Here is a 16,289-nt window from a genome sequence, read left to right as displayed (position 1 = left end):
AAAAATCATGAATACATTCGTTAATCGTATTAACGCAGTCACGAGCTTGAACCATGCTCCACTCAAAGATCTTGTGCTATTCTACATCGCCCCTCACCAATCACTAAATGGCTCATCACTAAATGGCTTACTTCAAAATAATTCGATTGTATCAATCGAATAAATAATCGAATGAATCATTCGAATGATATATATCAGTATAAACGAAATAATCTTTAAGACATCCTGATTATGCCATCACTAGTTATCGTACTGTGAACTTTGTTGCAAACATCAAAGCCCCCACGTCGCCAACAGAAAAATTTGCAGTGTGTTTGGTGGAATACAACTGATGTCATCCCTCACGAGATTCTACCTTCTGGGCAAACAATCGCAGAAAATAATCAATCGTTTCTGATCGCTTTCTTTATTTTGTTCAAATACCAAGAGAATATCAGTTAAGGGTGATCCAGGTTAAATTAGTCTGATAAAGTTACAAGATTTATACTTTCATAAACAAGGACTCGGATAATCTCCAAAAAACGAACCACCCCGAGCTTCCTACAGCGTTCCCTCTACCAAAAGATAATTATTTGTTATTGTTTTTCTCTTTGCAATACAATAACTAAACCGTTGAGGAGTCAGTACATTATGTCTTTAAATAGTGTATATTCTGCTTGGACTCGGCCTTTTCCCTGGATTAAGAATTTCATGGGCTGGCGGTGGCTAACTCATCGATGAATAATTCCTACGTTATGTGGGCCCTTGCCGATAGCAGATGGGTTATATTTGCTGTCCACCCGCATTGGGTTGAAAAGTTGCGATTTCGAGTCCCATTAATGACATGAGGAATTCCTTTTGATAACATAGCTGAGTTAGCCTGTCTCGTGCGAGATTTTTCTCACAGAAGGTCGGATTTTTTGTTCAGTGTTGCTCAAAAGAGCAAACCGACTGAGAATACATGCGATTACACACACACACACACACAGTATACTGACCCCTCATAACCTAAGTTGCGTAACACACACCTTACCTCACACCGCTGTGATTTGAAAATGTGATTTGCAATGTAGTCTGGAAGAGCAACGGTCATGAATACTATGCAATGAGTCCAAAAGGAAGGAGCGTGTCCACATTTCCCATTTAGTTTCCGACCCTTAGGTTTTAAATTTTATCATAAAAATCCACACGAAGTTTTTGTATGGGTATATAGTGTGCAAAACGTAAGGACTAACACTATTTGTAAAGGTTACAACCACAAAATCTTCGCTTAAGGTACTATGTGTGCTATATTTGGGCTCTTTCGTATTTAGTTTCAAATTTTCCGTGTATGTTAAATTTCTAGAAATGAGTCACGGGTATCACTGTTTTCAACGTGATGTGGACGAGATGTAAAAATTCTCTCTAGTAAATGTGCATTTACAGTTTAGGAAGTGTGAAAGGTAACGATTTTGATTTCAGTAATCTGTGGGCATCTTGTTTAATTTTTTACAATGTGGAGTTTTTCAATGTTAATTGTTACCTGTTCTTGCCCTGGGTACATATTATTTTAATTAATTGTACGATTTTTCTCTACTCTGATAAAGCTTTTCTCATCATGATTGTCTTGTAAGCGAGTCATTTATAAGCGACGTGTATATATTTTATTCTTTAGATATGAAATCTTTAGACATTTACTGAAGAGGTGTTTCTTTGTTCGTTAGTCAAATACTAAACCCCCTTTCCTCCAGCAGTTAGAACGGCGTTATGCCTTTACCAAAAGTACCTTGCGATTGTCTGTTATCGGTAGTCAGTTATGATTTTCCTCTGTTTTGAATTCACCTGAAATTTTTTTTTTTTTTTTAAATTTCTTTTTCAAATTATTATCTATCGAAATTCGAACCGTCTAATGTCCCCCTACTTTCGCAATTTAACTGCTTATGAAATTAAAGCTGAGAGGAGGTTAAAAAAAAAAAAAAAGCCACTTTGATTGACATCCGTTTCGAGATGGAGATACAGAGGTTGAAACGAGTTGCAACCTCGTATATTCCAGCGTATTATTATTCAGCATTTATTTTGTGCCCTGAAAATTCGCGCGGCTGAACATTTGGAGCGACATGGCCAAGTTCGCGACGGATTCAAGCTAAAGAAACACTTCCTCTGGAGGTATACCAATAATCATGTATGAATCTAGACGAACGCTGCTTGTAATACTGGCTACTAACTACGCGCGGATGTTTTCTTCAATTTCGGAATAGATTTCATTCAGACATTGCAGCTACTGTTTAAAAATGGAATTGGTGTATCCATTCAGTACTTAGTAACTTCTAATTTTTTTTCTTTTTCTTATCAAATTGCTGTATGTCAATACAAAACTTTGATGAGTTCATAATTTCTGGCTGAGAAAATTGTGGAAGCAGAAAATTCTGTCTGCTATAAGCATAATTCATTTTTTCAATTCCAGCAGGGTTTAAATGACCTAATTATACATTGCTCACACTAGAAGAAACTTTGCCTTCACAATGAGTTGTGATGGCAAAGTTTATCCTTATATTGTTAGTGCACTACTCTCAAACAAATGTCATTGCAAGAAGTTTAATGTCATTTATTTGAAAGACCACCTTCTGTCTACTGAGGTATACCAGTAGATCCTGAAACAGGCTGTCATAGTCTCATCTTTTAAGTAAATGGCAGATTAACCATTTGTTTTAAAGTAGTGCAATACTTGAAAGCAAAGTTGGTTCTGTTGTGAGGGATAAAACCATTACATTAATTAAGCAGTTCAAATCTACTTGCTGCTAAAACACAGTGAAGGGCAAGAGTCCTCTTTCACTTATCAGTAAGGCAAATTAGCTACATTATAATTTTGTAGTTCTAACTTTGTATAGTTAAATGCATAAATGGTTAGGATGGGTTCTTTACAAAGATTCCACATGTTACTTACCCTATTTTCCAAACAATATGATGCACAGGACTATAATATGCCCTCAGAATTTTTTTTTTGTGAAACCCCCCAAACACGAGTGGTATTAGAACCTATAGTAGTTAGTACAGTGCTTGGGTTGGAGGTTGAGAATATGAAAGAAGATACTGTTGACATTAGACTTGAACTTCTATAGTCTGTAATTTTCAGGAAATACGTATGAAGGTTGTTCCAGAAAACGGCAGTTGAGTAAATAAACAAGATGAAAAGTTGGTTCTGAGTTTGAAGTTGGACAGTAAATGGATGTTGGCTGGTGGGAATTATCTGTAGAAACAGTATGTCTGAGACAGAGTGGAGAGAATCTGTTAGAGATGAGTCATTAATTAACCTAACTGCACTCTTCTGCATGGAATCTAGAAGCCTGAGAAAGATTTTGGGGACACTGCCCCAGATTTGGGAACAGTATTCCATGGAAGGGCGGATTTGCGATTTTTGCAGAGTGAACAGCTGTTAGGAAGAAAAGTAATGCCGAGAACGAAAGAGAAAACCAAGTTTTTTAGATGCAGAGGAAGCAATATTTGTAATGTGCTTGTGCCAAGAGAGAGATTAGAAGTCAGGGTAATCCCCAAAAGGGATATATCATCTTTCCTAGAAATTGGAGTGTCACCAAAGATAAGCATAGGAACAGAAAAATTCATTTCACAAGATATAAGACAGGACTGAGTTTAGAAGGATTGAAATAAACTAAGTTGTCTTCGCCCTACTGTAGAATTACCTGGAGATCAGCAAATAAGGAATTGGTGGATATTTGAGAGGTTGAAGCTGATTCAGCAGGGCAAGGTTTCTCAAACTGGAAAGTGGAATGCAGTGTGCTATCATCAGCAAAACTATGGATAGGATTTCTGGTCAATGGTGATTAATATACAAGAGGAAAAGAGTGGGGGAAAGAACTGAACCTTGGGGGACACAGGCATTAGTGGAGAAGCTAGAAGACAGAGAGCCATCTACCATCACACTCAGTGAGCGATCGGAGAGAAAACTGGATAACCAATTACTGAAAACAGGTCGCCTCCGTAGCCAGGTGGGAAGGAGCAGTAGTGTGTAGCACACGCTTCTTGATTAGACCTGGGTTCGAGCCTGTCACCACCAAATACGGAGGATGCAGAAAGGTTAGGGAATGACCACCGCATATCCCAGAGCAATATGGCCTTAGTTGCTAATGCTCCTAAAAACCAAATAACAAACAATAACTGAAAACAGTTGGCAAACCATAAGATGGAAGCTTGTTTAGAAGACCTTTATGCCAAACACGATCAAAGCCTTTGAAATGTCAAGAGCAACTGCTTGTGTTATATTGAATTTGTCCATAAATGGGTAACTTAAGCCAGAATATCACCAGTGGATCGACACAGACAGAATCCATACTGGTGATCGTTCATTAGACAGAAGGTTTCTAGATAGTTTTAAGAGTTGGCAGTTAATTGATTTCTCCATTACTTTAGGAAGAGTAGAAGTAATTGCAATGGGACGATAATTGGATGGAAGGGATTTGTCACCCTTTTTAGGAACTGGCTGGATATGAGCAAATTTCCAGCAGAAGGAAAAACACCTTTGGAATAAGAAAGTGAAAAAAGGCGGCAAAGAACAGGAGTAAGTTCGGGAGCACATGTTTTGAGAACAAGTTGGGAAATACCACCAGGACCTGGAGCTTTCTTAGCATCAAGATTCATCGAAATCCTTTTGACGGAAGACCACAGGAGGTATTGAATGGAGCACATTGAGAATGGTGGAAGGTGTTTTACGAAGATCATTAATGTATGCGTTGGAAGAAAAATTGGATGCTAGCAGGTCAGCTTTATCCTTGGCTAAAGTGACAGTAGAACCATCTGGTTTTGATGGAGGTGGGAGCAGAGATGGGCAAAAGTTGCAGCCAGTAGCTTTGGCAAGAGACCAGAATGCTTGGCTAGCATTAGGGCAAGAAGCAAGTTTTCTACTCTTAGCCTGTTCAAACTCTAGTTTGGATTAATTAATAACCGCTTTACAATTGTTATGAGCTCTGGGGTAGGCAGAAAATGAAACCAAAGAATTTGAAACAAGCAATTACGATCTGTAACATTCCTTTGAAGTCCTGGAGTGTATTCCTAAGTCTGTCAGGGACTTTTGCATTTTTGGATTAACTGGGAAATTGAGAGTCTACTGTATTCGTAATGTAATAATTATTTTTCATATAAATAAAAATCAACACACAACGTTTCACTGTGCACTATGTATTTGTAAATAAAAGATGTGGGAACATGTCATGCAATAGCGAATCTTATGGCATGAGCTATCCCCCTTCCTATATCCATTCTTCCAATAATACTCCTGTCGCCATCTAGTATGTCGGCTGTGTGTGTGCTGGAAGTAAAAGCACCTATGCAACTTCATAAAAATAAGTGTGCAGCCGCACACATACGCAGCTTAGAGGGAACTGTGCTTATAAACCTCAATCAGGTCACTTCTGAGGTGCCTGGTTGCCAAGCTCTGTAGCCCACATAACTGGAGTCTTCCCTTATATGGTCACCCTCTTGCAGATCTCACCATGCAAGCTGACCATCTTTGTGCTCTTTCAAGAAGCTTAATGTCTTTTTTTTTTCTTTTTCTTTTTTTTTCAGGTGAGCTCTCCATACTCGAACACCAATTGTATTCCAAATGTGGGCTTACAGTTGCCTTTACCTAATGGGACTATGACCTCCATATCTCTATGGATAATCGTCATAGGACATCATGGGCTTTCCTGGCTGCCTGTTTACACTGCTCACCTTCATATCTTCCCATATAACTCACAGATCCCTTTCTTCCTCTTGTTTTTAATTCATTCCCACCAAGTGTATAATTTGTTTTTGGGTTGATGTTCCCCAAGTGTAAGACATTTTGCTGCATTGAAACATAGTTGCCACTTTTCTGACCATTCTTGCTCACTATTCAAGGCATCCCGAAGGAGTGCTGCTTTCTACTGATCATTAACTACTCTACCAATCTTTTTGTTGACTGCAAAATTTGACAAGCCTTTTATCCCATCATCAATGTCGTTAATGAAAAAGAAACAACAGTGCTCCTAGGATCCCACTTCTGACTTCACACCAATCTGAAGAATATCCCTTAATCACAACCCTCGGCCATCTGCACTGCAGCTACCCAGCAATCCATCTTAGAATTTTTCCAGTAATCCCAACATGTTCTAGCTTATACAGTAACCTCTCATGGAGGATTGAGTCATATGTCTTGCTAAAATCCAAATAAACTATACATCCAGCTCATGAGTAAATGTGTCAAAATATCCCACTAAATTAAACATGATTTTTCCTTAACAAAACCATGTTGTGTGTTATTCAGATTGCCATATGTCTAAATGTCCCTGGATTGCACTTTTCATCATTGCCTCTAATTTTTCCACCAGAAGTGAGACTAGCCGATCTGTAGTTAGCGACTGCACTTTTAGAACTGCCTTTATGTGTTTGTGATACATTGGCACTTCTCCAATTCAAAGGAATCTCTCCTAAGTCCAAAGATGCCCTCATAATTAATTTCAATGGTTCAAAAACTCCCTGGCAGTCTCCCTCAAAATTACTGGGTTTATGCCATCAGCTCCAGGAGCTTTACTTGCCTTTATTCTTGTAAGTTTTTTTAATAAACAGTCATCTGTAATTTCAAAATTGACAATTTTGCACGACTCAGCCTCACTTGCACAGCCACTTCCCAGCAAGATGGGTGCGAAGTACCTGTTCAATTTATCCGCAACATCAGAGCTTGCACTTGGTCATCATGCAACACAGCGGCAACCCTCAAGGCAGAATGTGCTGGTCCCTCAGGAACTAGTAGTTGTTGGTGACTCTATTGTCAGGGAAACGGGGAACATGCTTTGTAAAAAGGATAAGTGGAACAGGACCAGGGTATGTCTGCCAGGGGCAAAGGTTGAAGACGTAGAGCGGATATCATCTTTTAAGGGCACAAAAAGTGATATAGTTGTACACGTTGGCACTAATGATATTAAGAGTAGGAGACCGGCAGAATTACTTAACAAGTACAGGTCACTGTTGAACAAAAGCCGTGAATTAGGGTTGAATTTGAAAGTGTCTGCAATTCTGCCCAGACACGACAGGAGGGAGTATATGGTGAGAGCCTTGTCGATCAATTCGGCCCTGGAAAGATTGTGCAAGGCTCAAGGGGTAGAATTTTTTTCAGCCTGGTCTGTACTTGTTAACAGGAGAGACTGCTTCTGCACGGATGGGATACACTTAAATAGAAAAGAGTGCAAGAATATTTTCTGATGCTATCGAGGCAGTGTTAGGTGGGTCGGAAAACTGCTAGCTTGGGGGGGGGATACAAGGACTAATAGATTAACAGTAGCCACTGCAGAGGTGAAAGTGATTCTTGCACTGCTTCTATTGGAATGAGCAGAAGCGTGAAAAACGAGATGCAGGATATTTCAGAGACTGCTGGGAGTCGTGCGGTAAAGTAAACACATGGGTTGTGTTAGGGTAGCTAAAAATACAAAAAGGTGCATGTATACTTGCGTGTACACCAATGCTAGGAGTTTGGTAAATAAAATTGATGAATTTGAGGTATTGCTCAAAGCAACAAAGGCGGATATTGTTAGGATATCAGAGACGTGTCACCCAGATATAAGGCATGCAGAACTGGAATTTGGGGAGTGCAATGTGTATAGACAGGATAGGAAGGGAGGAGGGGTTATGCTATTACTTAAGAAACACATAAAATCCAAGGAAGTGAAACCAGTTGACATTGCTGGACAGTGCAGTGTCAAGTCAGTTTGGTGTGACATAAGCATTGGGAGATCAAAATTGAGAGGAGTGTTGTATAGGCCTAATCACTCTGATGAGTATAATAAGAAACTGTACAGGGACATAGTGTGCCAGTAAATCAGAGTCTTATAATGGGGGATTTTAATTTCCCAGTTATTGACTGGAATTTGTGGGTTGGTCACTCACACACTAGCAAGGCTTTTGTGGATTTATTGGATGATTGTTTTCTACATCAGCATGTTCGGGAGGCGACTAGAGAGAGTAATACTCTTGATTTGATTATCAGTATTGATTCTTCATGCATTAAGAATCTGCAGATAGTGGAACCACTAGGTGGCAGTGATCACACTGTGCTGAAGTGGGATTTACTCGAAGAGGTAACTACCATCAGGGGTAAAGGGAAGGGTTTTTGCTTTCGTAAAGGCAACTACGATGATCTGAGACAGTATTTAAATTCAAGTGGAGGAGAAATTGTTGAAGATAAACACAAGAAAGGCACCTGGGGTGGATGGGATCTATCCAGTTATGTTAAAGGATGCAGCAAAGGAAGTAAGCAAACCCTTAGCCGTAATTATGAGAGCTTCTTTGGACTCGGGAGGTACCCATAGACTGGAGATGTGCAGATGTGACCCCAATTCACAAAGGAGGATCAAAGGCTGACACAAGTAATTATAGACCTGTGAGTTTAACTTCTGTTCCAGTAAAATTAATGGAAGCACTGGTTAAAGAAGCACTGCAGGATCATCTAGACAAGACTTCAGTTATAGTTCGGACACATCATGGTTTTGTTAAGGGAAAAGTCTTGCCTGACCAATTTGATTGGATACTATGATGCAGTCACAAAAGAACTGGATGCAGGGAATAAATTTGATATTATATATTTAGATCTTAGAAAGGCTTTTGATACTGTTGCACATGGAAGACTGCTGCACAAATTGGAGCAGTGTGGCATTGGAGGCAAATTGCTGCTATGGATAAAGGGTGGTTGGGGGGGAGAAAACAGAGTGGTAATCTGAGGACACTGCTCATCGTGGACTAATGTTATTAGTGGAGTCCCTCAGGGTTCAGTGTTGGGTCCATGATTGTTCTCTGTATTTATAAATAATATTGATGATGGTATATCAAGCTTAATGTCCAAGTTTGCAGACGATACAAAGATTGGCAGCGTTGTTAAGGACACTACTGACGCTATGCTGCTGCAACAGGATCTGGAAAGGTTGAGCAGATGGGCTGAGAGGTGGCAAATGAAGTTTAACATTGACAAATGTAAAATACTACATATGGGAAACAGCAACCCCAGAGCAACGTATCAACTCTGTGGTACTACACTGACAGTGGTAGAGAATGAAAGGGACCCGGGGGTAATTGTGCAGGCAGATATGAAGTTCTCTGAGCAGTGCAGACGGACTGCAAGAGTAGCTCCTGGTGTCTTGTCAATGATATACAGGAATTTTTCTAGTACGGATAAGGAGGTGATTATTCCCTTGTGTAAGGCAATGGTCAGGCCACACCTTGAGTACTGTATACAGGTCTGGGGACCTCATTTTAAGAAGGATGTAGAGCTACTGGAATGAGTACAGAGAAGGGCAACAAGATTAGTGAATGGAACAAAGGGTTGCTCTTACGAAGAAAGGCTTAAGTTTTGCAAATTACACTGTCTGGAGACTAGGCACCGGCGAGGTGATCTGATAGAGGTGTATATAGCCTTGAATGGTTTGAGCATGCTCAATGCTGATGGGATTCTTCCTCTTGCTCAGAATAATCACCTGAGAGGGCATAAATTCAGATTGAGGAAAGACAGATGTAGGATAGATGTGCGGAAATTTGCCTTTAGCCAGCGGGTAGTTGGTTGGTGGAACAAACTTCCATCCCTTGTTGTGGAAGTTGATAGCCTAGATAAATTTAAGGCTCAGCTGTACAGGTATTTCGAACGAACGGAGGGGTGAAGTGGAAGTGTTTTTTTTTTTTTTTCTGGTGATGCTGCATAAGCTTGTTTTCTTGCATCATATGCCTCTACTAATGCTAATCAGTTGGATTGTCTAACACTTCCCACATTCAATAAAAGAGTCCGATCTGATTCACTGTTTTCTTCCATGTGTTTGCAAACATGAAAAATTCTTTACCCCCATTCTTTGGTCTCTTAGCTATTGCTTTCTCATATGCAGCCTTGGCCTCTCTAACCTTATCTGTGGTACTATTACAAATCCAGTTGTAGCTGTTGTAGGCTTCAGTAGTTTTCATCACTCTGTAACTATCTCATCCTGTCTTTTTACAGGAGTAGGAGCACCCTCCTCCTCCTCCTGCAACATTCTCTTAATGGTATGTATGCATTCGTGGCTTTTGTGATTTTTGCTTTAAAAGTGTTCCATAATTTGTGTGTATTTGCTCTGACTATGCAATCTGCCCAATTATAAGTGCCATATAACACTTAAACTGTCAAAGTCCCATCTTCTGAAATTAAAACCTGTGCTTTCACTTATTCCAATCAGTCTGGTGCAGATTGAAGTTGCCAATAATAAGACTTCTGTGCTTGTTTGCCAAATGGAATATCTGCATGTAAAGACTTGCCATGCTCTTCTCAATCTTCTGGTCTGTGGTCCCACTCTCATTATACCTTTGCTTCCAGCTAACTCACACCACAATGATTCTATGCTGGCAGACAATTTCAGACTTGACAAAAGCTCCTTTTGTGCTCAGGCTGCTTTTGATAAGAATTATGACGCTACCACCACCCTTCTATCTTCTCGATCTTTCATAAATACATTATACATACCATAGGAATCCTCAATTTCCAGGTGGTACCACATTTCTGTTAGGCTATGTCAGCATTAGTTGTCCAAACCAGGAGTTCAAATTCAACCATTTTATTGACAATACTCCTGACATTACTGTATACAGTTAAGACTAAGTATTCTTCTACAGTTTACTACCATGATGCACACCCATTGAAGTTATTTAGACTTCATTCGAAATGTTGCTAACCTCAGAACATATTGCCAACAACAGCTATTGGCAAAAAACAAGAATTCTTGAGGTGAGTGCAAGCCTTTGACCCATATCATCAGATAAATATGGATCTGTATTACCCTTTCCTGCCCTAACTAGCAGTTTCCCTAAACCCTTAATGCATCCTCAATGATACTAGCAAACCTTCACCACCTTTGTTCAAATGAATACCATCTCTACAAAATACATTCCTTCTACCTACATTCCTTCTACCATGCTAATAGAAATTCTCCCCCTAGAGCCTTGTAGATTCTCTTAAGTCTGGAGTTAATCCACAAGGCTTTCAACATATAATCTCACCTATTGCATCTGGACAGAATTGCAAGTTGTTTTTTTTTTTTTTTTTTTTTTTTTCCAGCCTGGCACTATTTTTATCCAAATGGTCTGGCAAAATTGATGATTTTAAACCAGAATGGTATACACTTGACTATTCTTATCTGGGACCCAAATTGGGAGTGCATCAATTGATCACAATATGCCTGTGTCCCTGACTGGCTGACAGTTACATTTGTTTCTAGGACAAGCACTTGTTTCTTCAATGACTTAAATTCTTCTTGTAATACAATTTTTGGCAAGAAAAGTGAAATTTAAATTTATATAATCACATCAGTGAGTGTGCCACTAACAAGAGCTGTCATAGTACAATATATCACACGGTTTGTCACCCTTACAATATGTGGTCTGATCTTTAAAAAAGAAATAAAGAAATCACGGTCTGAATCTCATACATTCAGACCATAAGAGGCAGGCAAATTTTAGGCAACAGTGCATGTTACGGTCTTAGATTCTGTTCCTTGTTTATGATTTTTTCTTCAAATGGAAAGAGTGAAAATGTGCCATTGACTCCAAATTTAATAGTTCTGAGATGGTGTGGTTTAAATTAGGTTAATATGAAAATTTATATACTGCATGAGATAAATAGCTAAATAAAATAAATAAATAAAGATTATTGGTAGGCATAATTGTTAATTCTAACTTTAAAAGTATATTGGCTCATGATGTTTTTCAATACTTTCGTTCTCCTGATAAAAGAATGAAATGATTCACATTGCTAACTGAAAAGCCAGTAGGATTCTTCATATTTAGTGTTAGTTTTATTTAATTACTGTGTGTTTTTTCATGTTTCAAAAGGTAGCTCTCTAAAAGCAGTATGGCTTGTTACAAGCATAAAATTACGCTTCTCATATTTTACTACCCTAACACATACACATTGAAGTTATTTAGACCTGTTTCCATATCTTTCTCATCCTGCTCATTTGAAATGTTGCTAACCTCAGAACATATTGCCAACATCAGCTATTGGCAAAAAAACAAGAATTCTTGAGGTGAGTGCAAGCCTTTGACCCATATCATCAGATAAATGTGGATCTATATTACCCTTTTCTGCCCTAACTAGCAGTTTCCCTAAACCCTTAATGCATCCTCAATGATACTAGCAAAAATCCTTCACCACTTTTGTTCAAATGAAAGCCATCTCTACAAAATACATTCCTTCTACCTACAAGTGCAGGCCATGCTAATAAAAATTCTCCCCCTAGAGCCTTGTAGATTCTCTTAAGTCTGGAGTTAATCCACAAGGCTTTCAGCATATAATCTTACCTATTGTGTCTGGACAGAATAGGTAAGATTATATGCTGTGTCTGGCCTAACTCACGCAAGTATTTACCCTATATTTATTCAAAAAATGGCCTGGTCTGGTCATATTTGTTTAATATCGTTAGTCCCTGCATGAACAATGATGTTCTCTTTAACCCCCTTAAAATCTGACAATCTGTTGGTAACGTCAATTGTTGCTCCTGACAAACACACTCTGATTCTGGTCCACCTATCTTTATTACAAAAAACATTGCCCATTTCCTGACAATATAATTTCCGAATAAAATTAGATCACTTTCAACCAGAATGGTATGCAATTTACTATTCTCATTTGGGATGCGAATCGGCGGTGCATCACTTGAAAAATCACGATGTGCCCAAGTCCCTGGCTAGTTCTTGGTTACCTTTTTTTTTATCTAGGACAAGCATCTGTTTTTCTTCAGTGACTTAAATTCTTCTTGTAATACAATTTTTGGCAAGAAAAGTGAAATTTAAATTATAAATTCAAATTATTTTTCTCTCTTCTCTCCTCTCTCTCACATCAGTAGGTATGGCACTAACAAGGGCTGTCATAGCACAGTATATCACATGGTTGGTCACCCTTGCAATATATGGTCTGATCTTTAAAAAAAAAATCACTGCCTAAATCTAGCATATATTCAGACCATAAGATGCAGGGGAATTTTAGACAATTCCTTGGGGGTGGGGAAGGTGCATCTTATGGTCTTTGTCCTCAAATGGAAAGAGTGCAAATGTGCCATTGGCTCCAAATTTAATCTAGTTCTGAGATGGTGTGATTTTAATTAGGAATAAAATGAAAAAAATTAAAGATTGCTGGTAGGCTTAATTGTTAATTCTAAAGTGCATTGGCTCATGATGTTTTTCAATACTTTCGTTCTCCTGATAAAAGAATGAAATGATACACATTGCTAACTGAAAAGCCAGTAGGATTCTTCATATTTAATGTTAGTTTTATTTAATTAATGTGTATTTTTTAAAGTTTTGGATTTCAAGTTTCAAAAGATAGCCCTCTAAAACCAGTATGGCTTGTTACAAGCAAAAAAATTACACTTCTGATATTTTATAGGCAAGTTAAAGAATTGTACATATTACCTCTGTTTCTGGAAACATCTTCGGTGGACCCGAGTTACAAAAAAAATTAAAAGTGAACCTTCATAAGGGTGTAGACCAGCAAAAAAATTTTTTTAACTATGGTAAATTGAAAGAAACCCTTGGTGTGGAATATCATAGTGAAGTTTCTGTTTAATTTTTAAATACTTCAGGTATTCATTTTTTTGAAACTCATGTCCACTGAAGAGGATCCCCAGAGAGTGTAGTAAGTATAAATGAAACCATAATTTCTTATACAGAATACTGGATTCTGTGACTTGTTTATGCTTTTCTCTCCCTGATGAAGCAAATTTATGCTATATTTTTCTCCTCAGAAAGAAAGCAAATTGCTCCATTTCTACCAAATTTCATCCATTTCTGTCATTCATATTGACATAAAACAGCATCCATGGTGCAGTTTTATGTCAATATGTCATACACATGTTTGTGTATGGGAGGTTAAAGTAGCTAATTAAAATACAGTAGTCTCATAAATCCAGCATCCTCAGGAAAATAGCACATTCTGGTTTTCTGAAAATGTCACTTGTTTCAAAGGTAACCTAGGGTAATTTGCTATTTTTATTAGATAATACAATAGCTCTGATCAATATAATCTCCATAGGATTATAGTTGCCAGCAATAAACCAAAATGCTAATCTGTACTTATGGATTGGTCCTGAAGTACAGGTTAACATTTTGGGTATCATCTTGCCTAAAAAATAAAGGTTACTGGTTTGAATTCTGTCTCTGGTGTGGGAAATTTGATTGTTACTTTAATATAAGGTATATAAATAGTACACTTTGATTTTAGCAATAGAAGAACTTAAAAATGAACTTCTGTACTATTTAGTACTATACTGCGAATTAGTGTTGAATGTCTCATAAAATGGATGATTTTATGATTTCCAAATAACATTCAGTCTAGAAAATATGTAAAACATAAAAAAAGAAATTGTTTGGAAATTATTAATGGAACATTAATACATTAGTTACTGGCTTTGCTCTTCTTTTTTTTTTTTTTTTTTTAGTGGTTTTCTAGAACCTCAGTAGTCTCTCATTCTAGACTATTGAGGTTCTGCTTTAAAAAAAAAAAAATAAATAAATATTGGTGATATAATTAATTGTTAGTTCTAATTTTAAGAACAGGTACATTGGCTCATGATGTTTTTTAATACTTTCGTTCTCCTGATAAAAGAATGAAATGATAAATTACTAACTGAAAAGCCAGTGTGACTTATGTTTTGCTCTAAATGTAGTAAATATAATGTTATCCCACTATATTACAATATTAGTTTTAGCATTGCAAAACATATGGATTAATTTTTTTTTGTTGTTGTAAACATTCATTAATTTAAAAAGCAGCTTTTTGTTGGATGTGGATAAATAGGCTTTATCATGGAGAAATTACCATAAAATGAAAAAAAAATAACGAACCATGTTGTGCATTTCAACAAATAAAGAGGTGACTATGAGAATTTTTGTGGCCCATACTTGCATTGCAAAATCGTCTTGTTTATTTATACTTTGAGGTGGTATGCTTTGTGTATGGATGACAGTAGGTTTGATGTAGCTTTAAAAAATAATTAAAAAAAACTAAACTACACTTTGACTTTTCGCTGTTTTTGAAGGTCAATCTAGGGGCAGCAGTACTGCATAACATAATATCAAGATCTTCCCAACAAGTTCATTGATACCAAAAAGAATATTCTGCAATATAGTAATATGTATACTATTTGCCAGATAAGCCCAGGTTTTGGATGACATTTTGGAAAAAATATTTTATTGGTAGAATTCCGAAACCTTGTCATTACTACTGTCACAGCCATAAGTTCTTTTGTTATTAGTATTATAATGGCTGAATGATGCAAGGAGACACTTTTTCTCCAAGAACCAAAAGGGAGTTCTATCATTTATACTTTCCCTCTCATCATTAAGTGGCTATCCAATTTCACTTTGAACTTTGCCAAAATACCTATCTCAACCACTGGCGGGCAATTCATTCCAGTGATCTACAACAGGCTACCCGAAAGCATGAGAACTGGTCTTCTGTTACTTCCAAAACTTTTGTACTTGCCCTTGGTTTTTCTCTATTCTGAAGGTTTATCCCTTTGTTCATGGCAGATTCCTTTTAGCGCCTTGTATACTTCTATCGTGTCTCCCCTAAGACATCTAATTGCAAGTTTTTTGTGTTTTTTTTTTTTTTTTTTTTGCATCTGCACCTTCTAAATCATTTTTCTTATGGGTATCAATCAGTATTCATTTCCAACCTGGTTGCCCTTTGCACCTTTTCTAAAAGTTCTTTCTTCAAAGTGTGGTCTCCAAACCTAAACACAATATTTTAAATGCATGAATTTATATCAGACTCATCATTGTCTGATGTAAAGGGACAGTGACATCATCTGCCTTCCATAAGGCAATGGTCAGGCCACACCTTGAGTACTGCATATAGGTCTGGAAGCCTCATCTGATTGAGGTGTGTAAGGCCTTAAATGGTTTGAGCAAGCTCAGTGCTGATGGAATTATTTCTCTTGATCAGATTATGCACTTGAAGTGGCATAAATTCGAATAGAGGAAAGACAGTTGCAGAATAGCTGTGTGGAAATTTGCCTTTAGCCAGCATATGGTTGATTGCTGGAACAAACTTCCATCTGTTGTTCTGGAAGTTGATATTTTAAATCCAAGAAAGAACTGGAGTGAATGAATAGGTGAAGTGGGAAAGGTGTTTTTTTTTTTTTTTTTTTGCTGACGCTACATACTTGCTTTCTTATCTCATATGCTAGCAAACCTTTGGACCATAAGACGTGGAATTTTAGGCAACATTTTCTTGGAAAAAAGCACATCCTATGGTTTGGAAAATGTGATAATTGTAAACGGCGGCTAACTTATGCGGA

At 37.6% G+C, this 16,289-nt stretch overlaps 1 protein-coding gene across 1 annotated transcript in view; it reads left to right on the top strand.

Annotated features, from left to right (window-relative positions):
- The first annotated feature begins 1,320 nt into the window (after positions 1-1,320).
- RpS10b (Ribosomal protein S10b) overlaps positions 1,321-16,289 on the top strand; it is a 41,145-nt gene continuing 26,176 nt past the window's right edge. The window contains exon 1 of the mRNA XM_090377427.1: positions 1,321-1,421. The gene's annotated coding sequence lies outside the window, so the exon portion shown is untranslated. The remainder of the gene's footprint in view (positions 1,422-16,289) is intronic.

The sequence above is a fragment of the Mastigoproctus giganteus genome, chromosome 7, assembly GCF_048544385.1.
Source record: "Mastigoproctus giganteus isolate SK-2022 chromosome 7, ASM4854438v1, whole genome shotgun sequence".
NCBI lineage: Eukaryota > Metazoa > Arthropoda > Arachnida > Uropygi > Thelyphonidae > Mastigoproctus > Mastigoproctus giganteus.
Note: the sequence above shows the minus strand (reverse complement) of the source record. Positions and strands in the feature narration are given on the sequence as shown.